Genomic DNA, 20,233 nt, shown 5'->3' on the forward strand with positions numbered 1-20,233 from the left:
ATTCTGGAGTCGGTAACAGGGGCCTTGGTGATGATGGTCTGCGGCCCAGGGCTGCATCCTTTAGGGTCTTTGCAAAAACACGCACTCTGTGCAGGTGGAGTCCATCATACAGGTGTTGGAGGCCGATGTTGTGGTGGTGGGCCAGGTGTACATTAGGGAGTGAAGAACATCTACATCAACTGCTGTGAAGAGAGAACTGAAGATGAACACCGAGCCAGATAATGACTCGTTCACGAGTGAAGAACCGGTTGCATCGGTTTTCAGATCACCAGTAGTTCTTTTGGACAGTTCGATTCAATAAACCGGTTGAAGAAAACGGTTCACCGGTTCTTTTGCGCTCGACGTAATGGCGTCATTTGCGATGATTGCCCTTGATTCAAGCCTTCGGTTTACCTGGGCTCATAACACTAGCACAGAATCAGTTCAGAATCAATCACCAAAAGAATCAGTTCATTTCAGACGCCCTGTGTGTCGGTCTGCTTCACGCTGAATCACACATGCGCAGTATTGTCAGCTCCTCGGTTCTTGAATCGGACTCGTCCGACAGAAACGGTTCTTGACTCGTGAACGAGTCAGTCTTTTGTTCGTTATCTGGCTCGGTGTTCATCTTCAGTTCTCTCTTCACAGCAGTTCAGTCAGTGTACTGTTTGAGTACATGAATTACTCCGGGATATTGGTTTGTTTGAACTCAGAGGGAGTGTCAGCCACATTAAAAAAGTTAACAGCATAAGTCATTTGTGGATTAATGCGTATTAGAGATGCGAACCGTATAAAACGATTCAGTTCGATTTGGTGAACTGAATGATTCGTTCGCGAACCGGATATCCAGACTGCTTTGTTTTGAACTCTCTCACAACAGACACGGAAGAGAAGACAATGCTGAATAAAGTCGTCTTTTTTGCTATTTTTGGACCAAATGTATTTTCGATGCTTCAAAAAATTTTAACTGACCCTCTGATGTCACATGGACTACTTTGATGATGTTTTTCTTACCTTTCTGGACATGGACAGTATACCGTACACACAGTTTCAATGGAGGGACTGAGAGCTCTCGGACTAAATCTAAAATATCTTAAACTGTGTTCCGAAGATAAACGGAGTTCTCACGGGTTTGGAACAACATGAGGGTGAGTTATTAATAACATAATTTTGCTATCTGGGTGAACTAACCCTTTAATTCAGTAATTCACACACTTTTGCACAATATTCAATTTTTTTGACCTACCTATATAGAATGCATACGTAAAAATGGTTGTCTGGTTAGTTTGGCCATACCTTCACTATTTGGGGTCGATAAATCCTATAAATAGGTGGTAGGGTGCCTGCCATCAGCTGTTCTGCCTCCTCTGTCCAGAAAGCAAAGCGCTGCCCAAAGTTCTGCCCATGCCTATTCAAAAGTATGGTACTTTTAATGTAGCATAATTGTAAAGCAGAGCAGTGTTTCTCTGCTTGAAATGTGTCCTACCTTGCAATCGAGAATTTCTCCAGAATCTGGATACACCACGACTTACGAATAGATGGGATGTCAGTCTGTAATACACATGTAATATTGGAATCTTAGTAGAAATTAGTAGAAAGTAGAAATTGTATAAGTTTACCATAAGCATGAATATCCCACAGCTCTGTCCATCTGACTGAACTGGAAATGGCTGAAAAGTAATATACAGTTACTCAGATGTGATGTTGACAACCATATACAGTGTCCGCTGAACAAAAAAATAAATAAAACGTGACATTCAGCCAAGTATGGTGACCCATACTCAGAATTTGTGCTCTGCATTTAACCCATCCGAAGTGCACACACACAGAGCAGTGAACACACACACACACACACTGTGAGCACACACCCGGAGCAGTGGGCAGCCATTTATGCTGTGGCGCCCGGGGAGCAGTTGGGGGTTCAGTGCCTTGCTCAAGGGCACCTCAGTCGTGGTATTGAAGGTGGAGAGAGCACTGTACATGCACTCCCACCATCCACAATTCCTGCCGGCCCGAGACTCGAACTCACAACCTTTCGATTGCCAGTCCTACTCTCTAACCATTAGGCCACGAACAAAATAAAATGGCAAAATTACATAGTAAGCGAAGTTACATCAAAATCTTTGCCCGTCTTCTCCACCTACGGTCCATTAGCCACTTCTCCTGCAAGTTGTCTGGAAAAAAAAATAATGCAAAACTAAATCCAGAGAACCAGGCTTTTACTCAAACCTGAAGCCAGAGAACCAGGCTTTGCCTGAACAGGATATCAGTCCAGGATATCAATTTTACTCAGTTTGATCTGTATTTAAGTTAAGGCTGTTACACACTGTCATCAGATAGAAGATTTTAAGAGTGCTGTTCAGGCTTAACTGGATGAATTAAAAAAAAAATGTAGAAAACACCCCCTATCATGTATTACCTTTAATTCCCATAGTAGCATGTAACTACATGCACTTTCTGTTCTCTGTGTTAGCCTTAATCGGTCACAGGTCAAACCTTACTAATGTCCTCTGCTTATGCGTTTCAAACCTAAATATGATTTGGTATTTCTCATCTCCAAACCCATTTGGACATAATGAGTCCAGAAAAATAGCCTCCTTCTTAGCAACTAATAACACCTGTGAAGAACATACCCTATTAATGTCAGCTATAGGGTCACCAACTGGTTTAAAAATAGAAGAAAAACTAAAAAACAATGTAACTGTACACAAAGCATGTAGTGGCTTGCTGTTTGTGACCCCCTAGACCATGCTGGCAAAATGATGATGTCTTTAGATTCCACATTGTCCTTTGAAAAAAACAAAACTATTTTCAGATCTCCTTGGACATATCTTCACTTAAAGAGGTGTATCTGCTGGACTTGGTTCCCTTAGTTTCCATTTAGGGACTTCAAATAGGTCAGCAATGTGGACATCCATTCCCTGAATAAAATTGTATGTCTGCGTTTCATCTCACAAAAGTACGTACCCCCCCTCACATTTTAGCAAATATTCTGTTCTATATTTTCATGGTACAGCACTATAGAAATAAAACTTTGATGGATCTTAAGATAGTCAGTGTACAGTTTGTTATGCAGTATAGATTTATTGTCCTCTGAAAATAACTCTACTTAAAGCCATTAACTAAACAGCTGGCAACAAAAGAGAGTACACCTCACAGTGAACCACTTTTGAATCCACCTTCCACTTTTGTTGCCAGCTGTTTAGACGTTAATGGCGGTATGTATAGTTATTTTTAGAGGACAATACATCTATACTGTTATACAAGCTGTACAGCGACTACCTTAAGATGCAGAACAGTTTCATTTCTATAGTGCTGTCCCATGAAAAGACAAAGTATTTGGGAAAAATGTGAGAGGTGTACATACTCACTTTTGCACAAATTTATGTGTAAGTCATCAAGTTAAATACAAATACATATGTCTCCTGGCTGCCTCCTCTACCAGTCTGAAGCACACATTCCCAATCTGAAAGCACAGAATGTTTTGCATAATTACAATAAAAGCATTAGAACCATCCAAACTCTTTACAGCAATATCCCCTTACATTGCCCTCCACCTGTTCATCTAGCCCCAGGCTCCAAAATTCCTCCCTTGGAAGACAAACTGGACCATCCAGAACAACAATTTCTTTTGCTGGACGTGTTCTGTCCAGCACATAGGTCAGCTAGAAATAAAAAATATCCCTGTTAGGAATGAGCAATCATGCATTTATTATTTAAAGCACACCAACAAGCTGTGCACGTGAACTATCCCGTTTAGTTTGGCACTCACCACTTGTTCTTGCTGAGGACACAACCTCTTGGACCACAGTGGACCTTTATTGGCATACTGGTGGTCCACCAGTCCAATGTCTTCTGCATTGTTTTGGCTGCCCTCAGATTCATGGCCATGATCTACACAACAGGAAAGTAAATACTAATCGTCATTGTCAAGTGTCATGTTTATATTTGCTATGTCACCAAATAGTATTACTACAATACCTTGTGGCCGAAAGTAGGGCCTTAGCTGCGCAACATTAACTTTCTGTATTTTCCCTAACATAGCCACACTTGCCACACCCTTCTCTGTCAGGGATGTGAGGGTGAATGGCCCTTGGTGGAGATCCTGCAAACAATTTCCCTTCTTCACCTTCTTTTTGAGCTCCCCAATTAGGACCTAGTCCCCTGCCTTAAGTGAGCACTGGCGAACCCCTTTCCTTTTTTTGCCTCAAAAGCCTTTTTTTGTTTCCCCTGTGCCTTTTCAATGTTTTCCCGTACCTTAAAGATAAGAATATATTACTATGCGTACATTCTTATTCAAATTGAACAAGCCATCCACACAACTCTGAACAAACCGTTTCATTGAGGGCCTTGACTCCAGCTAGTTTTAGCTCCAGCTCCTCCTCTGGGTCTGCCAATTCAAAGGCAGCGTCTGTCTCACAGACATTTAATTCCTGTGGTAGACGGGGGTGCCTATTGTACATTAAAAAGTACGGGCTGTACTTGGTGGATCTCTAAATCGAAACAAAATGTTTTCATTGTTTCATTGTTTTCAAATTACTCTTAAAACATGTATGCAATATACGTTATCTAGTCATTTTGAATAATAACCTGTTTTGCAGTGTTTATTCCATGAACTATGGCCTGCAGGTGGATGTCCCAATCATCATGGTGCTGATTCACATATTTTCTGAGAGTCCTCTTTACATTTTGATTAGTTCTCTCATCTTTCAACATAGAACAGAAATATTACATGCACTTTAGTATACATTGGCTAAGGTTGACTTTACTGTTTTGCGGGATGTCATGATGGCACACTTACTTGGCCGTTTGACTGGGGATGGTATGCACTTGTGATTGCATGCTTGATGTTCAGCGCCGCAAATATGTGTGCATTAAGCTGTAAATAATTCAGACACACATGGTTATTTTCAATATTTATTGATCTCAGAAATGAACAATGAACGCTTAAAATAGCATGAATTGTGATGTCATATGTCCTGTGTGAAGGGAGAGGGCTATAAGTACACATACCTCGTTAACAAATGCACGGCCCCTGTCAGTGATGATTTTCCGGACCATACCAAATGTGTAGAGCTTTGACACAAGTGCCTCAGCCACCTCAGTGCTGGAGCCACACTTCAAAGGCTCAGCGATAACCCACTTCGTGAAGAGGTCCGTCACCGTGAGGATGTATTGATGGTCTTTCATGGTTTTCACCTCCCACGGCTCTTTCACCTGTAGAGATATGTTATATTACCACATCACCTAACTTGTTGCTTCAAGTGGTACACCAAGGATATGCTCTACCTTAATAGGGTGAAGGGCAGGAGACACAGTCTTTATGGGGTCCTTCTTTTGGCATCTGTGACAGCTTTTGACCTGATGGATACATTTATTATTTAAACAAATCTGAAGTCAAAAAAAGCCATTAAATCAATTCATTACCTGAGAGCCATAATGTTAATTTCCATGAAAGTTCCAAAAATGTACCCAATCTGCCACATCTGCCTTTATGTTATCCCAGTAGTACCCCACAACAACCCTGTCCATGGTCGCCCTCATGCCCCCATGGTTCCCTGTGCCAGGGTTGTTGTGGCACTCCTCCAGGACAGCCCGCCTCTGCTCATCAGACAGCACAACAAGTCTCATGAATTGTGCACTGGGGCCAGTGTAGAATAATTTATTATCTGTGATAGACATACAAAGTTTTTACATTAATGATTTTGCTGCTTTGTTTGGTATTACAATACAGCACTTACGTGCATGTGCCTTTGTTCAGGGATGCTAACACGCGTGGTGAAAAATGTTGGGGGTTCTGGCTAGATGGAACGTTACTAACATGCTCACACGTGTTAACTAAAACAATGCTAATATTAGGGCTGGGAATTGTTCAAACAATTTTGATAATGGTTCCTGAACGATACTTTTTTTTAATACCAATTTTATGAAATCCATTTTTAGCAAGATTACATAACACATTACCTCAGAAAACTTTGGTTTTATTTTTCAGTTTGACTCATGCTCCTTAGCTAGTTCACTTTTTTTATAAAGAGCTCATGATCACCAAAGCTGAATTTGTTTGATCAAAAATACAGTAAAACTTGTAACATTGTGATATAGTATTATAATTTAAAATCTTATTTGAATGTATTTCAAAATGTAATTTATTCCTGTGATGTCAAAGCTGAGTTTTCAAAATCATTACTTCAGTGTCACATTTCCTTCAGAAATATAAAAACAGTTTGCAACTTTATATTTTGGAAACTATGATAAATGTTTTCATGATTCTTTGAATTAGAATTTCAAAAGAACAGCATTTATTTGAAACAGAAATCATTTGTAACATTACACGTTAAGTTCACGATTTGATCACTTTTCCTTACTGGAAAAAAAAATCTGAGTAACCAACACATTTTTTAATTATTGCAATATAAACACTGTCAGCGTGATCAACAAGGTACAGTAGGTGGCCATCCTATCTGGGGCTTACCGCCGCGTGTACCGCCGCGGTGGTAACTGTAATTCAGTCGCGTGTTAAAATCATTCGCGAAACTACCGCCAGGTGCGCAAAGGGACGGATTGCGAAATGAACGTAACTGTGAAGTGAGATAAAAGAAGGAAGTAAAACAACAATAACATTATGATATAACATTGTAACATTTAAAAAAAAAACTATTTTTTTTACAATTTGTTAATTTTTTAAATGTAGGATAGTCTTAGGCTACAGTCTACTAAACAAAAATTAAAGGAAGACCTTAACACAAAGGATCATATGCATGCTATTTTTATTAAACAGTAAATAAATACAAGGCCTATATATATATATATATATATATATATATATATATATATAAGCTAAATGTTTTAATTTCATTTTCATTTCGGTTCATTCTTGGTTTAAAAAAATCTTCAGGTTCCATATGCAGAGCGAAATGGGAACGGTCCAGCATTTAGCAATAATTAGTATTAACTCTGTTATTATTCTTGATTTTTCAAACTACCAGCATTTTTGAATTATGCCTTATGTGTGACCAAAAATTAAGTATTATTTGTTTCAGCTGTTTGAGCGTGCTGGTGCCTCGCGCACATATTCACTGGAAACAGCAGTCCTTCACCAGACATTCGGCGTGAGCACTTTGACATATTGTTAATTATGATTTTTTTTCCCTCGATACTGAAACGCACACAGCCTATTTACCTCATGAATAATAGTTAAGCTTTAAATGGGAACATCACAAATATGTTAACGTTTGATTTCTCCCGATTGAGAAAGCCAAACCTTACCTTATGCTTAGCTTTAAGTTATTATTATTTAGTTTTTTTTGTTTTATTACTTAGCCTATATTATTATATACTGCAATTATATTTATCCATTAGAATTTTATATTTTTAATTATTGGTTTGTTCTGATAAATTTGTTAAATTTAAAGGATTTGTTGTAAAATATTTTCTTATAGCCTATTTTTTTCCTCTCACAAACTCTGATTTATTTTTTAGCGTGTTTAAAAAAAAACATGCAGCAAACGAAAATAGGTGATTGATCCGTTAAAATGAAACCTATACACGACTCATATTTTTTTCCTCTGACAAACTTAATTTAATTTTTAGTGTGTTTAAAAAACAAAAAATAAAGAAAACATTCAGCAAATGAAAATAGGCAATTAATCCGTTAAAATGTGTTTAAAATGTGTTACTCTTGGTTAACAGTAATTATAATTATTTTACTTCAGAACAGAGCCTGGGACTAAGGTTATCCATGTTTTTTTTTTTTTTCATTGCATCTGAAAATGACTTCATTACATTCACTTCACGCGCTCTGGCGCAGATCAGCCTCCCGCAAAACTCAGCTGTGGACGATTTAAAAATGTTTGCAATAAAGCAGTGGTTCTCAACCCGCGGCCCGTCACGAATTCAAATGAGGCCCGAACCACATGCTGAATTTTTTTTTTTTATAATTTTCTAAAATTTTATTATTTACATCAAGTAAAAAAAAAATTATGCTACTAATGAAATATAAGCTATATCCTAATGTTTTTTCTTCATATATTATTTTCAGACATGAGCACTGGCATAAGCATTTAACGAACACATACAAGCGCGCACTTTTCAGAATTCAATTCAAATAGTCATCAACAGCCATTAGGTAAATGACTTTAAGGTAAAATTGCGCATCAGAATTGACACATTTGTTTTTGAAGGGAGAAAAAAAAGAAATTCAAAAAATGCCAGCGAATGAACATGTACAAACTGTGATTAGTCGCAGTATCAGTATTGAAGGAGAAGTGCTGGATTTTCGTTTGTTAGTTTTTTTGCCCCGCAACTCACTTGAAGAAGTTCTGATAAATGGAAACACCATACACTATGTAACAATCCTTATCGTCATTGGAGAGTGTGTGATGAGGCTCATGAGCAGACGACCGCGCGGACAGGTGCGCGTGATCAGTAGGCTTCAAAAGCAAAATTGCACATGTGCAGGCAGAGTGAAGAAGTTCATTGCTACTCGAACCTGTGCAATCCGTCAGTAAAAGAATATAAAGACAGTCAGATGTGCAATAATTATGGGCAATTGCAGAGCGGACCATCAGCCTGCGCATTCAGAAGTATAAATTGATGAAGTCTGCGTCCGCGCTGGCCGTGTCTGCATCCGGATTGCTCATACGGAAAGTATAACACAGGCGTTACAATCACAACTTCTTTGTGTTATTCCTTTCAAGCTGAATCTCACAAAATTGGTCAGCTCCCGACAGCATCAGGTGTTTTATTTATGGGGAGTAGAATTGTTTATTTCAATGAATGTGATAGATTATATATCATAATAGTTAGGCTATAATATTATAAATCAGGTTGGCTTGTATTGCTGACGTAATATGTAAATTATATGCGTAGACTTGCACTTAGACCATAGTGCGGCCCGCTGGAAAAAAAGGTTGAGAACCACTGATATAAAGGTTGCTGTCCCATTTTATACAGGAATTGTTCATTTTAAAAAATCGAATTATATTGTTAGTTCTAATTATATTGTTAACAAGTTCATTTAGAACTTTTTTTTACTTATAAACTCCTTGAGAATTTAAAAGTTAGTTTAATAGTATTTAAATTCAAGTTTAAAAAAAGGTTTTAATTGCTTAAATTATTTTTTATTAATTAATAATATGTTATCATGTTTATTCTTGTAAAAAATACGTGTTTATTCTTTAGGAAAACAAGGGAAAAAATAAGGGACAATCCGAATATTTGTTTTGCTTTACCTATTTATGTAAGCTACAATTATTCAAATAATAATAATAATAATAAAATAATGTCATTAAAAAAAATACCATTGGCCTGACTAATTTTGACCATTATAGAATTGTGACTTTAAAGATTAGTCATTTAGGTGGTAAAAATACTGTGAAATTAACAATGGCATAACATTTTAGAAATTAACAATGGCATTTTAGAGCAACCGAAGGTTTATGAAACATTAGCCAATAAAGCATTTTTTTAAACAACGGAACTTAAAGTTGTGAACTAAAATATTATTTCAACCATAAAGTGTGAATAAATAATTTTCCTGCCGTGCTAAATGTTGGGCTCATGCAGGGCCGGCGCGTGCCTATAGGCGAACTAGGCAGCTCAGCCAAGGCGGAGAGAGAGAAGCGAGAGAGAGAGAGAGAGAGAGAGAGAGAGAGAGAGAGATGAGGATGGTGGAGGATGAACCCAAATGCAGACAGATGTCACAGCAACACGGTTTATTATTCAAAACAGGAAAACAAAACCCACGAGGGGGCAAAACAAGGGCTAGACAGACGAAAGATGACAAAACTAGACTAACACTACAAACTAGACTATGACTAAAACAGGATCAAACAACAACTTAGACAAGACTCTCTACAGACTTACTTACAGCTCTCACATACATTAACAGTTAACAACATTTGACAGAAATAGGCAATATTAAACAATGAACCGACCAAGGGACAGAGAAACACACAAGGTTATAAAGGGAGGCTACTAATGAACACAACAGGTGGAACAGGTAAATCAATGATGACAAAACTAGAGTAACAAGGGGGGCGGGGCGGGGCAAGGAAACGAGACAACACAAGCACATGGCCCAAAGACAAGGCCATGTGCTTGTACACAAAACACGGGCCTGTCATGATCCTGCCACAAGACTAGAGAAAAATCAGGACATGAAGGCAGAACCATGACAGAGAGAGAGAGAATTATTAATTTATTTGATTGTTTCACATTAGGTATAAATAAAATAAAAGCTATAAATAAATAAAAAAACTTTACATTTCGAATAAAAATTCCCGCACGGCAGCGCCCTATTAGTAGGTCTATATGTATGCAAAATACTTTAATGTATATTCAAAAATGTCAAACCGAATAAATTTATCTGGTCATGAGTAATCGCCTCCGTGGAAGAGCGCTTTTCGCTGCTTAGAGACCATGGGCGCGTATTTGGATTTTTAGATGACATCGCATCTCTCAAAGAAAAGGAGAATAGAATAGCCTTCAGGATTTCTTAGGACTGGAAAAGGCCCTGACTCGTGGAGACTCGCGGATGTTGATGGACATGAATTGTTTGAAGAGCTGACTGCTTTAGGGAAGACACCTGGTTGCTGGATCTAAACCACTGGATGCGCTTAAATTCATCTGTGAAAAAGGGATGGAAAACAATTTTCCAAATGTTTTTGTAGCATTGAGAGTGCTTCTCACTCTCCCTGTCACTGTGAGCTATGGAGAACGCAGTTTCTCAAAGCTTAAACTGATAAAAATGATCTCCGAAGTACAAGTTAAACTCGAGGACGCAATCAAAGTGTTTGCCGCTGCGAAAGCCCGACGCGCAAACTTCTGAAATGAAGGTGTGTGAATGTGTGTGAATGTGTGTATCAGTCAAGAAAACAATCGAAAACTCCAGTTTTGTGAGCTAAAAAGTTGAGTGCACATGTTTAGTTGTATTCTGTACACTATCTATTAGCCTATAAAACAGAATTTATACTTAGCTGTTGCATTGTGTAGGCTACCCTTTTCACCTTTTTGCAGAATGAAAAATTAAAAACTCTGAAAACATGCTTGCACGTTTTTATTTTAGTGTAATTTCATAGATTTAAAAAAATTGTTTACATGCATCTTAAGGATCCCTAATTGTGAATGTGAGGGGGCGGCATGATTGTGCTCTGCCTAGAGCGGCATTTGAGCTTGCGCTGGCCCTGGGCTCATGATCAATAAGTTGTATTGGCCTCAATCTGATTCAGTAAAGTCAAACCACAGACAGTGAAGCCTCGAGACCCGTGCGCTGTGAGGCGGGAACAGAGGATTCCGCTTGGTCTTAAAGCCTCCCGCAAACATCCACGATCACAAATAACAATGATTTTCGTAAAATAATGATTATTTATTAATTGATGATTTGTTATTATCATTATGGTCTTGTGAAAATAATAATATGGGCTGCGAGAAAATTATGAATACAAAGAGTACTTCTGAGTGCAAGCATGTTTCAGCCCAGTAACACACCGTTCCTCAGAGCCAAAACACAGACCCAATTCTGTTCAGCTGGAGGGGGTTGGGTTTTGGGTAGTTATTCATGGATTATGGGGGTCGAGATAAAAGTGTGAATTGCTCTTTCATATGGACAGTGTCTTATGTTATGAGGCTTTCACTTGCTGAACCGGTTTATATACGACTGTTGTTTTGATTATATTCACAGTGCTGGCTCTCTCCGACGAGAGAAATGCAACATTCACACATTACACTATTCCTTTTCGTCTAAAAACATTTCAAGCTTTCTGTAGATATATTTTTAATGTACCTATGTGAGACACCACGATATTATGTTAATTAAAAAATTATACATTCATTATCATGAAAAATTAAAGTGATGAGACGGCGCCTCCCTGTCATTAATGCACATTAATAATTTTTGCACAAACACTTGAATATGAGCTTCTTATCACGAGTAAAATTATTGCCAACAGCCAACATATTTAGCTTGATCAGAAGGTTGACTGCAAGAGTCGAGCGGGATGTTAAGAGTTTGTCTGTTTCTTTTACTGATTATTTTCGGGTTAAAGCATGATTTAAACAGATTCACACTCAATCGCTTTCGCAATAATGCGTTCAAACAAATGTAATCTTACAGTGCTACTACATTATCAGCATGCTATCTGATTGTGAAATATTGAAGTTAATCGATGCTGACAAAAATATACTGTTATTTTCATCACAAACAAAATTTTCACAGCAGAAAGCAGCAATTAAAGATGTAATGCTTACAATGTTATTAGTTTGGCATGTGATAGGCTTTAGGGAAAAAAGTTTACACAAAATAGCTTAAGCCACTTTGAAACTCTCCTGTTATTTTTTTATTATTATTATTTTATATGCTATGTTATGTTTCTGGTATCAGAGCGCGTGGAGGGGAAGTTGTTGCTTCTCACAGACTCTGCTGCGGAGTGAGAGAGATGTTTCACCCGACGAAATGAAGACGACCGCGGGAACAAAAGCACAGCACATCCGCCGAAAATCAACCTGCAGCAATGCTCGTTCATCGACTCGCCAAGCTTTACTTTTGTAGGTCGCATCATGGCAGTAAATAATTCGATAATATGACCATGCAGTCAATACAGAATTTTAATAAAAACATTAACACTGGACACAAGTGGAACGATCCAACAAAAGACAACAGAACACAGTGATGGATACACTGGACACGATCCCCATCAGTGAACTGATGCTCGTTCTGTTTATGATGAAATGTTCTGACACTGTGTTCAGATGATTTGACACCATAGTGTCATAAATCAGATTTTTTTTTCTAAAATAAAAATAAAAAACTGGGATTTTTTTTTTAGGCTATATGATATTACCCTACTTTAAAAACAAGTAAAGAAGGTTCCCTTTAAAATTGCTTTAGTTGTCAATTACTAAAGCTTTTTTTTTACTTCGTGTGAATGTTGTTGATTATAATGAGAGAACTTGAGTTTAATTGTGAGGACGTTTTATTAATTCTTTAGAGTTTCAAAGATTTAATCGTGCCGGTTTAATTTTATTCGTTTCTTGTTTTAGGCAAATTAGGCCTAAATAACGGGAACGACATTATACAGTGCTTCACATTTAAACATGCAACAATTTCTTAATCAGTTTACGGACAAATGTTAAAGGACAGGTAACGAATAACAAAAATGCATGTTGTTTTATTAACCCTCTGGAGTCGATTAACGCGGATACGCGTTAGGAGTCATTTTCTCCTGATAACCCCGAAAAGAACTTAAATTACACTTTCAGTTTTAATCGTACAGATAAGAGCAATACATCAATCGAATCTGTAAAGGGTCTACTTTTTTTTGGATACAGACATAATAACAACAAAACTTTGTGCACTTATAAAATAAAGATAACAAACAAGGTGTGCTGTCTGCGGCCTTTGTCTGCGCCGATCTTCATTTACAAACACGTCATTAAAATGAACTGTAACTCCGTGAATACTCAACGAAGATACATGAGAGAGATATCTATAGAAAGCTTGACATGTCTTCTTTTAAACTAAACAAGTGCCGCCGAAAACAGATATTCTGTGATAAAGTAATCCTTATATTGACATTTTGCATATTAATCCATGTAGCCAACCCCCCTAAAATAGGCTACCACTTTTAATGCTCCAATGCAAAGTAAACCAAAATTTCTTTTGAATAATATAACACATAATATAATATAAATAATACTGCACACCTTTTAAATGTGTCAAATCTAAAATATGGTTTAATACCATGTAGATTAGAGAAAATATAATCACAGGTTCAGGCACAGGCTTGACATCCTGCTTGAATTCGTTCTAAGAAATGCACATAACTTCATAAGTACCAAACTTTCGTTTGTGGATATTAAATATTAAATATTTTAACTACAGTGTTTTTCTTTCATTTTCCCTGACTGAAGCCATCAAATCTAACACATCAGTGAGGCAAAACTGACGTCTATTAGCGAAAATGTGCTTTGATGCGCTTGTTAGATAACTTCTGGTTAAAGCACCACTCAGCGGTCAAAGGCTGCAAATGCACTTTATACCGCCGCTGCGGCGGTACGTGTGGCGGTAAAAAGCATAGACATGTATAGAAAGGCTAGATGGCTCAAGGCGGAGTCAGCTGTGTCGTCACTTGGCGGCCATCTTAGGTCAGGAGACTGCGCTGCTGCTCCCTGCTGCTGTGGACGGAAGGTGAGTGACATACGCCAACTAAAATGCTCGTAACTTGCTGAATTCTTGACGGATTTACAAACAATTTGGTTTATTACAAACCTTATTAACGTGGCTATGATTTGTGCTGATGCCGATGTTTAAATTGTAGCTTCACGTTTTGAGAAACGCTTAACATTGCAGCGTAGCTGTGTGTTTCATGGCTGCCCTCTACTCTAAAGTGATACCACAGTCGACATTTTCAATTATTAACAGGTTTCCTGAGACCAACAACGTTTCTTGACAACCTAATCTTTTGTCTAAATGTCATTTTGTGGATGTGGTTGTATTTATTTGCTGGCTAGCAGTGAAGAGGTCGTAAGTGAGTCACCAAGCAATTGTAAATTGGTGGGAGAGGCAGGGTTAGTCTTTCGTTTCAACATAGCTTTGAGTTACACATGATTTCCAAGTGGTTTGGTTTCTTAAAAATATCTTTACATTTGGATTACTTTGTTGGTTTTTTGTTTACAGAACTTCTGATTACGCTTGTGGAAAATGCCTGATTTTTGTGCCGCCTACGGCAGCACCAACGCACGGAGCCTCCAAACCAGAACGCGTGGGATCACCTTTCACAAGTAAGAAAAGAAAATATTATGACTATTATTAGGATACTTAGTAATACAAGTTCTGCTAGGAATAGTGTAACTGAGACAACATTACAAGATTGGCTACATATATTTGCATACTTGCAGTACATAGAATCAAAATGATAATATATTTTATACTGTATTTTAGTCCATACCCTCAATGTTGTGTATGGGTATACCTAGTACTTTACCTGTCTAGTCTACTTAATATACTATTTTCTTAATAAACTCCGTGGCTATAATTTTTCACAAGTATGCAGTTAAATAGCCGCATCCCTGAAGTTTATGACACACCAAGCCGTTTGAAAATCGGTTGAAAATTGAGCAAAATATAGTTATTTCAGCACTACATGCACAATAGACTTTAATGTTATAACTGGACGAGCGGTCCTGTCCTAAGATGGCCGCCGTGTGACGTCGTCGGGTCCCATTGGCTCTCAGCGCCGGTAAGCTATCTAGCCTTTCTATAAATGTCTATGGTAAAAAGGGCCTTTTGGATGTCTACTTAGTATATCTCTTCATTTACCAGTCGGAGACGGAACAACTTTCTGCTCTTATGTTTACTCCGTGCACTGTCAAGGTCTTCATCATATCTGTCGTGGTACCAATCTTTGGAGTAATTATTTTACTGCAAATACTGCATTGCGCGCTGTTGGCATCGAGCCTGGAGAAATGTAGCCACACCTTTGATAGACTTTTCCACATCTTTAGTGTGTGTGTGTGCGCCTCATAGGAGTATGTTTTAGGTGTGTCGTTGTGCATTTCTTACGTATTTGTTTAAGCACTGACGTTGACAAGTTAAATCTTTAGGTATCGGAATCTGATACCAAACAAGAAGTCATTTTTTCAATAGTATTGAGGCAATTCGGTCGGTACCTAAAAAGTATCGAACTCGGTACCCAGCCCTAGCTAATATTATTTCAAATTCCCACACTCACTTACCTCTTATAACGAAATTTGCAGCCATTCGTGAGACCTTCTTCTTTAACGCCGTATCCACTAACCCGTCAACCAAATATTGCCTAACGGCTTTGTAAAGGGCAAACTTCTCATTTCTTCCGCTGAACTCCATTTTCTTTCGCAGTGAGGGAATTAAAGTCTCGCGGTACAAATATGCGCATGCGTGGAACGGATCGTGCAGCGTCGTAAATCGTCACAAAACAGAATTATCATTTGCGCATGTGCGTTTTCTAAAGAGTCTACTACGCATGCGTAGAACGGATCGTGTACCGACAAATCGCCTACGTCACTGTGACGTCACCGCTCCAGCTGGAGGCAAAACATAAGGCAGAACTCATAGCAGGTGCGCTAAAAGTTTGAGGTTTTGACTTTAAAATGTCTTCTTGTTGGGTTTTTGGCTGCCAGAATAGAAGGAACAGCACTTTTGTTTCAAAACTAAAGTTTTACCGGATCCCGGCAGACATTCCTTCACAGAAATCAAGAAGACGATTGTGGTAGAATGCAATACGGCGTACAGACTGGACGGAGATGATAATAAATAATGCTCATGTTTGCAGTGCAGACTTTATATCAGGTAAAATAATCATGCATATGAACTGGTGTGTTGGTTTTATTTAGTAAATCAGCAAGTTTCATTTTTATAGGTGAAAAGTCGCCAACCTTCAGCGCACTAGTTAGTTTAAATGTTAAACAAACATACAGCGATAGATGTGTGTGCCATCCTTTGAATGGTCTCTTAAAATAATACACATTGCTAATCATAGTTAGCCCAGCGATAGGTTACATTAGAAAATAAGCCTTGACAAAATTTCCCAAACCACCCGAAAGTAATTCATATGGCCATATGGCATAAGGGGTAAGGTAGCCTGCTTCCATCCGCGAGAGTAAAAAAAAAAAAAGCTGTCACGGTCCCGACGAGTCAGGGACTGTACATATTCGGACAGTTCCGAACCTTCTTCTGCATCCATGTTTAATAAAACCCTCCTAAAACGTGCTAGCTTAAGCTTGTCAACATTGCGTCCCCACCTCTTTTTGCCTCCAGCTAAGCCCCGCCCACCCAGAGACGTTGGAATGTTTACAAACTTTTAATTAAAAAATATATATATATCCAGACATGCATACATATATAAAATTAAAATTAAAATAACAGCCAAATTAAGTCATGTACTTCGCAGCACATTCTTTCCATATTATTGTAAATAATTCAAATTAGAAATTCTCATCTTCAAAAGGAGTAGGAAGATGTTCATAAAAACTTTTTAGGTCCTACCCCATTTCTCTATTTGTATCCTTTAATTAAATACTAAACATAATATAAAAAAATACAATATAGTTATATTATGTTAATTGTTTCTACAATTTCGGGAGCAAGCTCCCAAGAATTTCACTCACCAAGGCACATGTGCTGTGGAAATATGAGACAATAAAAGTGACTTGACTTTACTAACATTACAGTGAATTGAGTTTATATACATGTCTTACATAACATTAATCTATTCATTTTTCAGAAGAATCATTTTGATATTTGTAATGCAAATATTGAGGCGTCTCATCTGTTTGCTGATCTGATATTCTCTTCTGTTATGAAGTTTAACTTTTACTTTTAGTAAGCAGGGGAAATCTCTGACTTTAAACAAATAACCATTTAAATGTTTAGGACGTACAGAAAGAGGTCATATTAAAACCCTCACTAACGTAAGTTAGGTAATGCATTCTTCGTAAAATCAGATCATTTTCTATAAATGTGAGGGAATAAACATTCCAGTCATGTATATAGATCAGTGGTATGTAATAAGTGTCATTTATTAAATTAAATAATCTAGAAGTCATTGCACAGAAATGTACTTGTTGTTTTTTTCTAATTATTTTTATCTTAAACAGGACAAAGAAAAACTCTTGGTGAAGCAACTGAAATCCATGTGACACTATTATAAAGATGGAGTTTATTAAAGAGGAGGGTAAAGAGTTGAAGATTGAAGAATTCGGAGTCAAACACGAAGATACTGAGACACAAACAGGTTGGTTTTTATTCTCAAAGCTGAACTCATTATTTTTATCCTTATGCTTATCCTAAAATGCATTTTTATTGAAGAATGGCATATGAGTATCCTAACTAAAGCGTTTAGTTTGTCATGGAGCCTGACATGTTGGTTGTTGTATTCTTCACATGGATCTTACAAGTTGCACTGAGTCGACTCGAGTGGTTTAACCTCAGTTTTATGAAGTGACATAGAGTGCATTGTTTGGTAGGAAAAAAACCTGATTTGCCACTTTATTTATATAATACGAATCTCCAACACACGATTCTGCAGCAGATAATTTGATGTGCATTATTAATAATTCATTCACTGCAATCCCTGTGCTATATTCTGCATTATACACAAGAATTCAAATGTCATGGAAAGCGGTTCCATGTTTATTGATATCTGTTCATATCAGCACTGTTGTCTTCCAGAGATATTGGCCTAAGAGTTACCAACACATAAGGAAAAAACTGTATTTTTGTAAAAAAGCATTACACATTGAATGAGCGCGAGAGCATTTCCAGTTTAACAAGCCTTGCAATGCGAATTACAATTCATATCAAGATTTGAGAGTGTTTCAAGTTTATATGGATGCATTTTAGATTCTCTTCAACACCTGTAAATGAAGATATTAAAATGCAAATATTTGTATGATAATAATATAGCTGTACTATAAAATAAAATAACTTTTATTAAATAATTCATATGCATCTAATGATTTGATTCAGATTGATCTTGCAGTACTTCTGAACTGTCTCGCGTACGGTCTTTAGGTAGTTTATACTTGTCTACGTTGGTTCTGGAATGGAGAAGTTTGGGAACCCCAGATTTAGTATACTTGATGGTGGTTTTGATGCTGTTGGTTTTTTGGATGCTTTAAAGCTTTTTTTGTTGTTGGTTTAGATATCTATTGTTTCTGCCCTGAATCTAGAATTGACTTACTTTTTTTTGTGCTTTAGACCTGATGAAGCTGAGAGAGGAGAGTCAAGAACTGAAGGAAATTGAAGTGACAATTCAGAATGACAAAGATCAGGATTTCATAATTGGGGGGAAATATTTTAGTTGCTCAAAGACAAAAAAGACACCATTTAAAGCAAAAACTAGACGCCATTTAATCTGCCAGCAGTGTGGAACAGGCTTCACTCAAAGAGGAAACCTTAATGTTCACATGAGAATTCATAATGGAGAGAAGCCTTTCACTTGCCAACAGTGTGGAATAAGTTTCACTCAAAGAGGAAACCTGAATGTCCACATGCGGATTCACACCGGAGGGGAATCTTTCACCTGTAATCACTGTGGAAAGAGCTTCATACGAAAAGGAAGTCTTAAGACTCACATGAGAAGTCACTCTGGAGAGAAGCCGTTTAAATGTGATCAGTGTAGAAAGAGTTTTAGATATAAAGACGACCTCAATAAACACAGGAGGATTCACTTCAGAAAGAACGGTTTTAAATGTCATCAGTGTGGACGGAGTTTCACAGACAGCAGTCACCTTAAGAATCATGTAACAACTCACTTCGGAGAGAAGCGTTTCATGTGTCTTCATTGTGGAAAGGATTGCAAAAACAACGCAAACCTCGAGGTTCACGTAAGAATTCACACTGGAGAGAAACCTTTTGTCTGCCCTCAGTGTGGAAGGAGTTTCTCGTTTAGAGGAAACCTAAAGATTCACATAAGAGTTCACACTGGAGAGAAGCCTTATTCCTGCCCGCAGTGTCCAAAACATTTTGTGTATAAAAGAGACCTGAAACGTCATTTGCAAACAATGGTCTGTGCATCGCAAGAAGTTTAGCAGAAGGAGCAATTTAAAAAAACAAACTTGTGTATTCACTCTGGAGGTGTGAAGGGGATTCAATTAACTCTTGCCTTTACGACTGACAAATCAAATTTAATTTAACAAATATTTCATTGAAAAGGGTTCCACACAGAAAGTATTAATTTCAAAGAAAGATTGGTGTTTTTCTGAGAAATCTGTCGAGATGTTTGGATATACTCATTAATGCTGGGCACTATACGGTGTGTGTATATATATGTGTGTGTGTGTGTGTGTGTGTGTGTGTGTGTGTGTGTGTGTGTGTGTGATTTCCATGATCGTTGGGCTTTCCATTTGTCTCTGTTGTATATTATTAATAAACTTCATCTGTCAATTAAAAAATGAACCCTTTCTTCAGTTTTTGATATTGGGCCCAGTATGTTTAGGATCTATTCAAATTAATAATGTGTCTTGTCAACCCTTTCAAGCAATGTGAAAAGACAGATGTTTAGATATATGTCTGTATGAAACAACGTTAGACACCTTTTCTTTAAAATTGCATTTGATTTCCATGACTTTACAAATTTGAATTTACAAAGTCAAACAAAGTAAGTCAACTTTTAATTAAGCTTGCATTAGTAATATTTTTTCTGACCACAATAAAAGTGTGTATTTATTTAAAAACAGTTGCACATAAATTAAATACAGTTTTTGCTATGACACAATA

At 37.4% G+C, this 20,233-nt stretch overlaps 1 long non-coding RNA gene across 1 annotated transcript; it reads right to left on the reverse strand.

Moving 5' to 3' along the window:
* Positions 1-1,164: 1,164 nt before the first annotated feature.
* LOC132099167 (uncharacterized) lies at positions 1,165-2,836 on the reverse strand. The gene is made up of 5 exons (XR_009423039.1): positions 2,509-2,836; positions 2,093-2,153; positions 1,599-1,649; positions 1,466-1,530; positions 1,165-1,387 (listed from the first exon to the last, which is right to left on the reverse strand). It is a non-coding gene; the product is annotated as an uncharacterized LOC132099167 (long non-coding RNA).
* Between the last annotated feature and the right edge of the window lie 17,397 nt (positions 2,837-20,233).

This window comes from Carassius carassius, chromosome 22, assembly GCF_963082965.1.
Source record: "Carassius carassius chromosome 22, fCarCar2.1, whole genome shotgun sequence".
NCBI classification, from domain to species: Eukaryota; Metazoa; Chordata; class Actinopteri; order Cypriniformes; family Cyprinidae; genus Carassius; species Carassius carassius.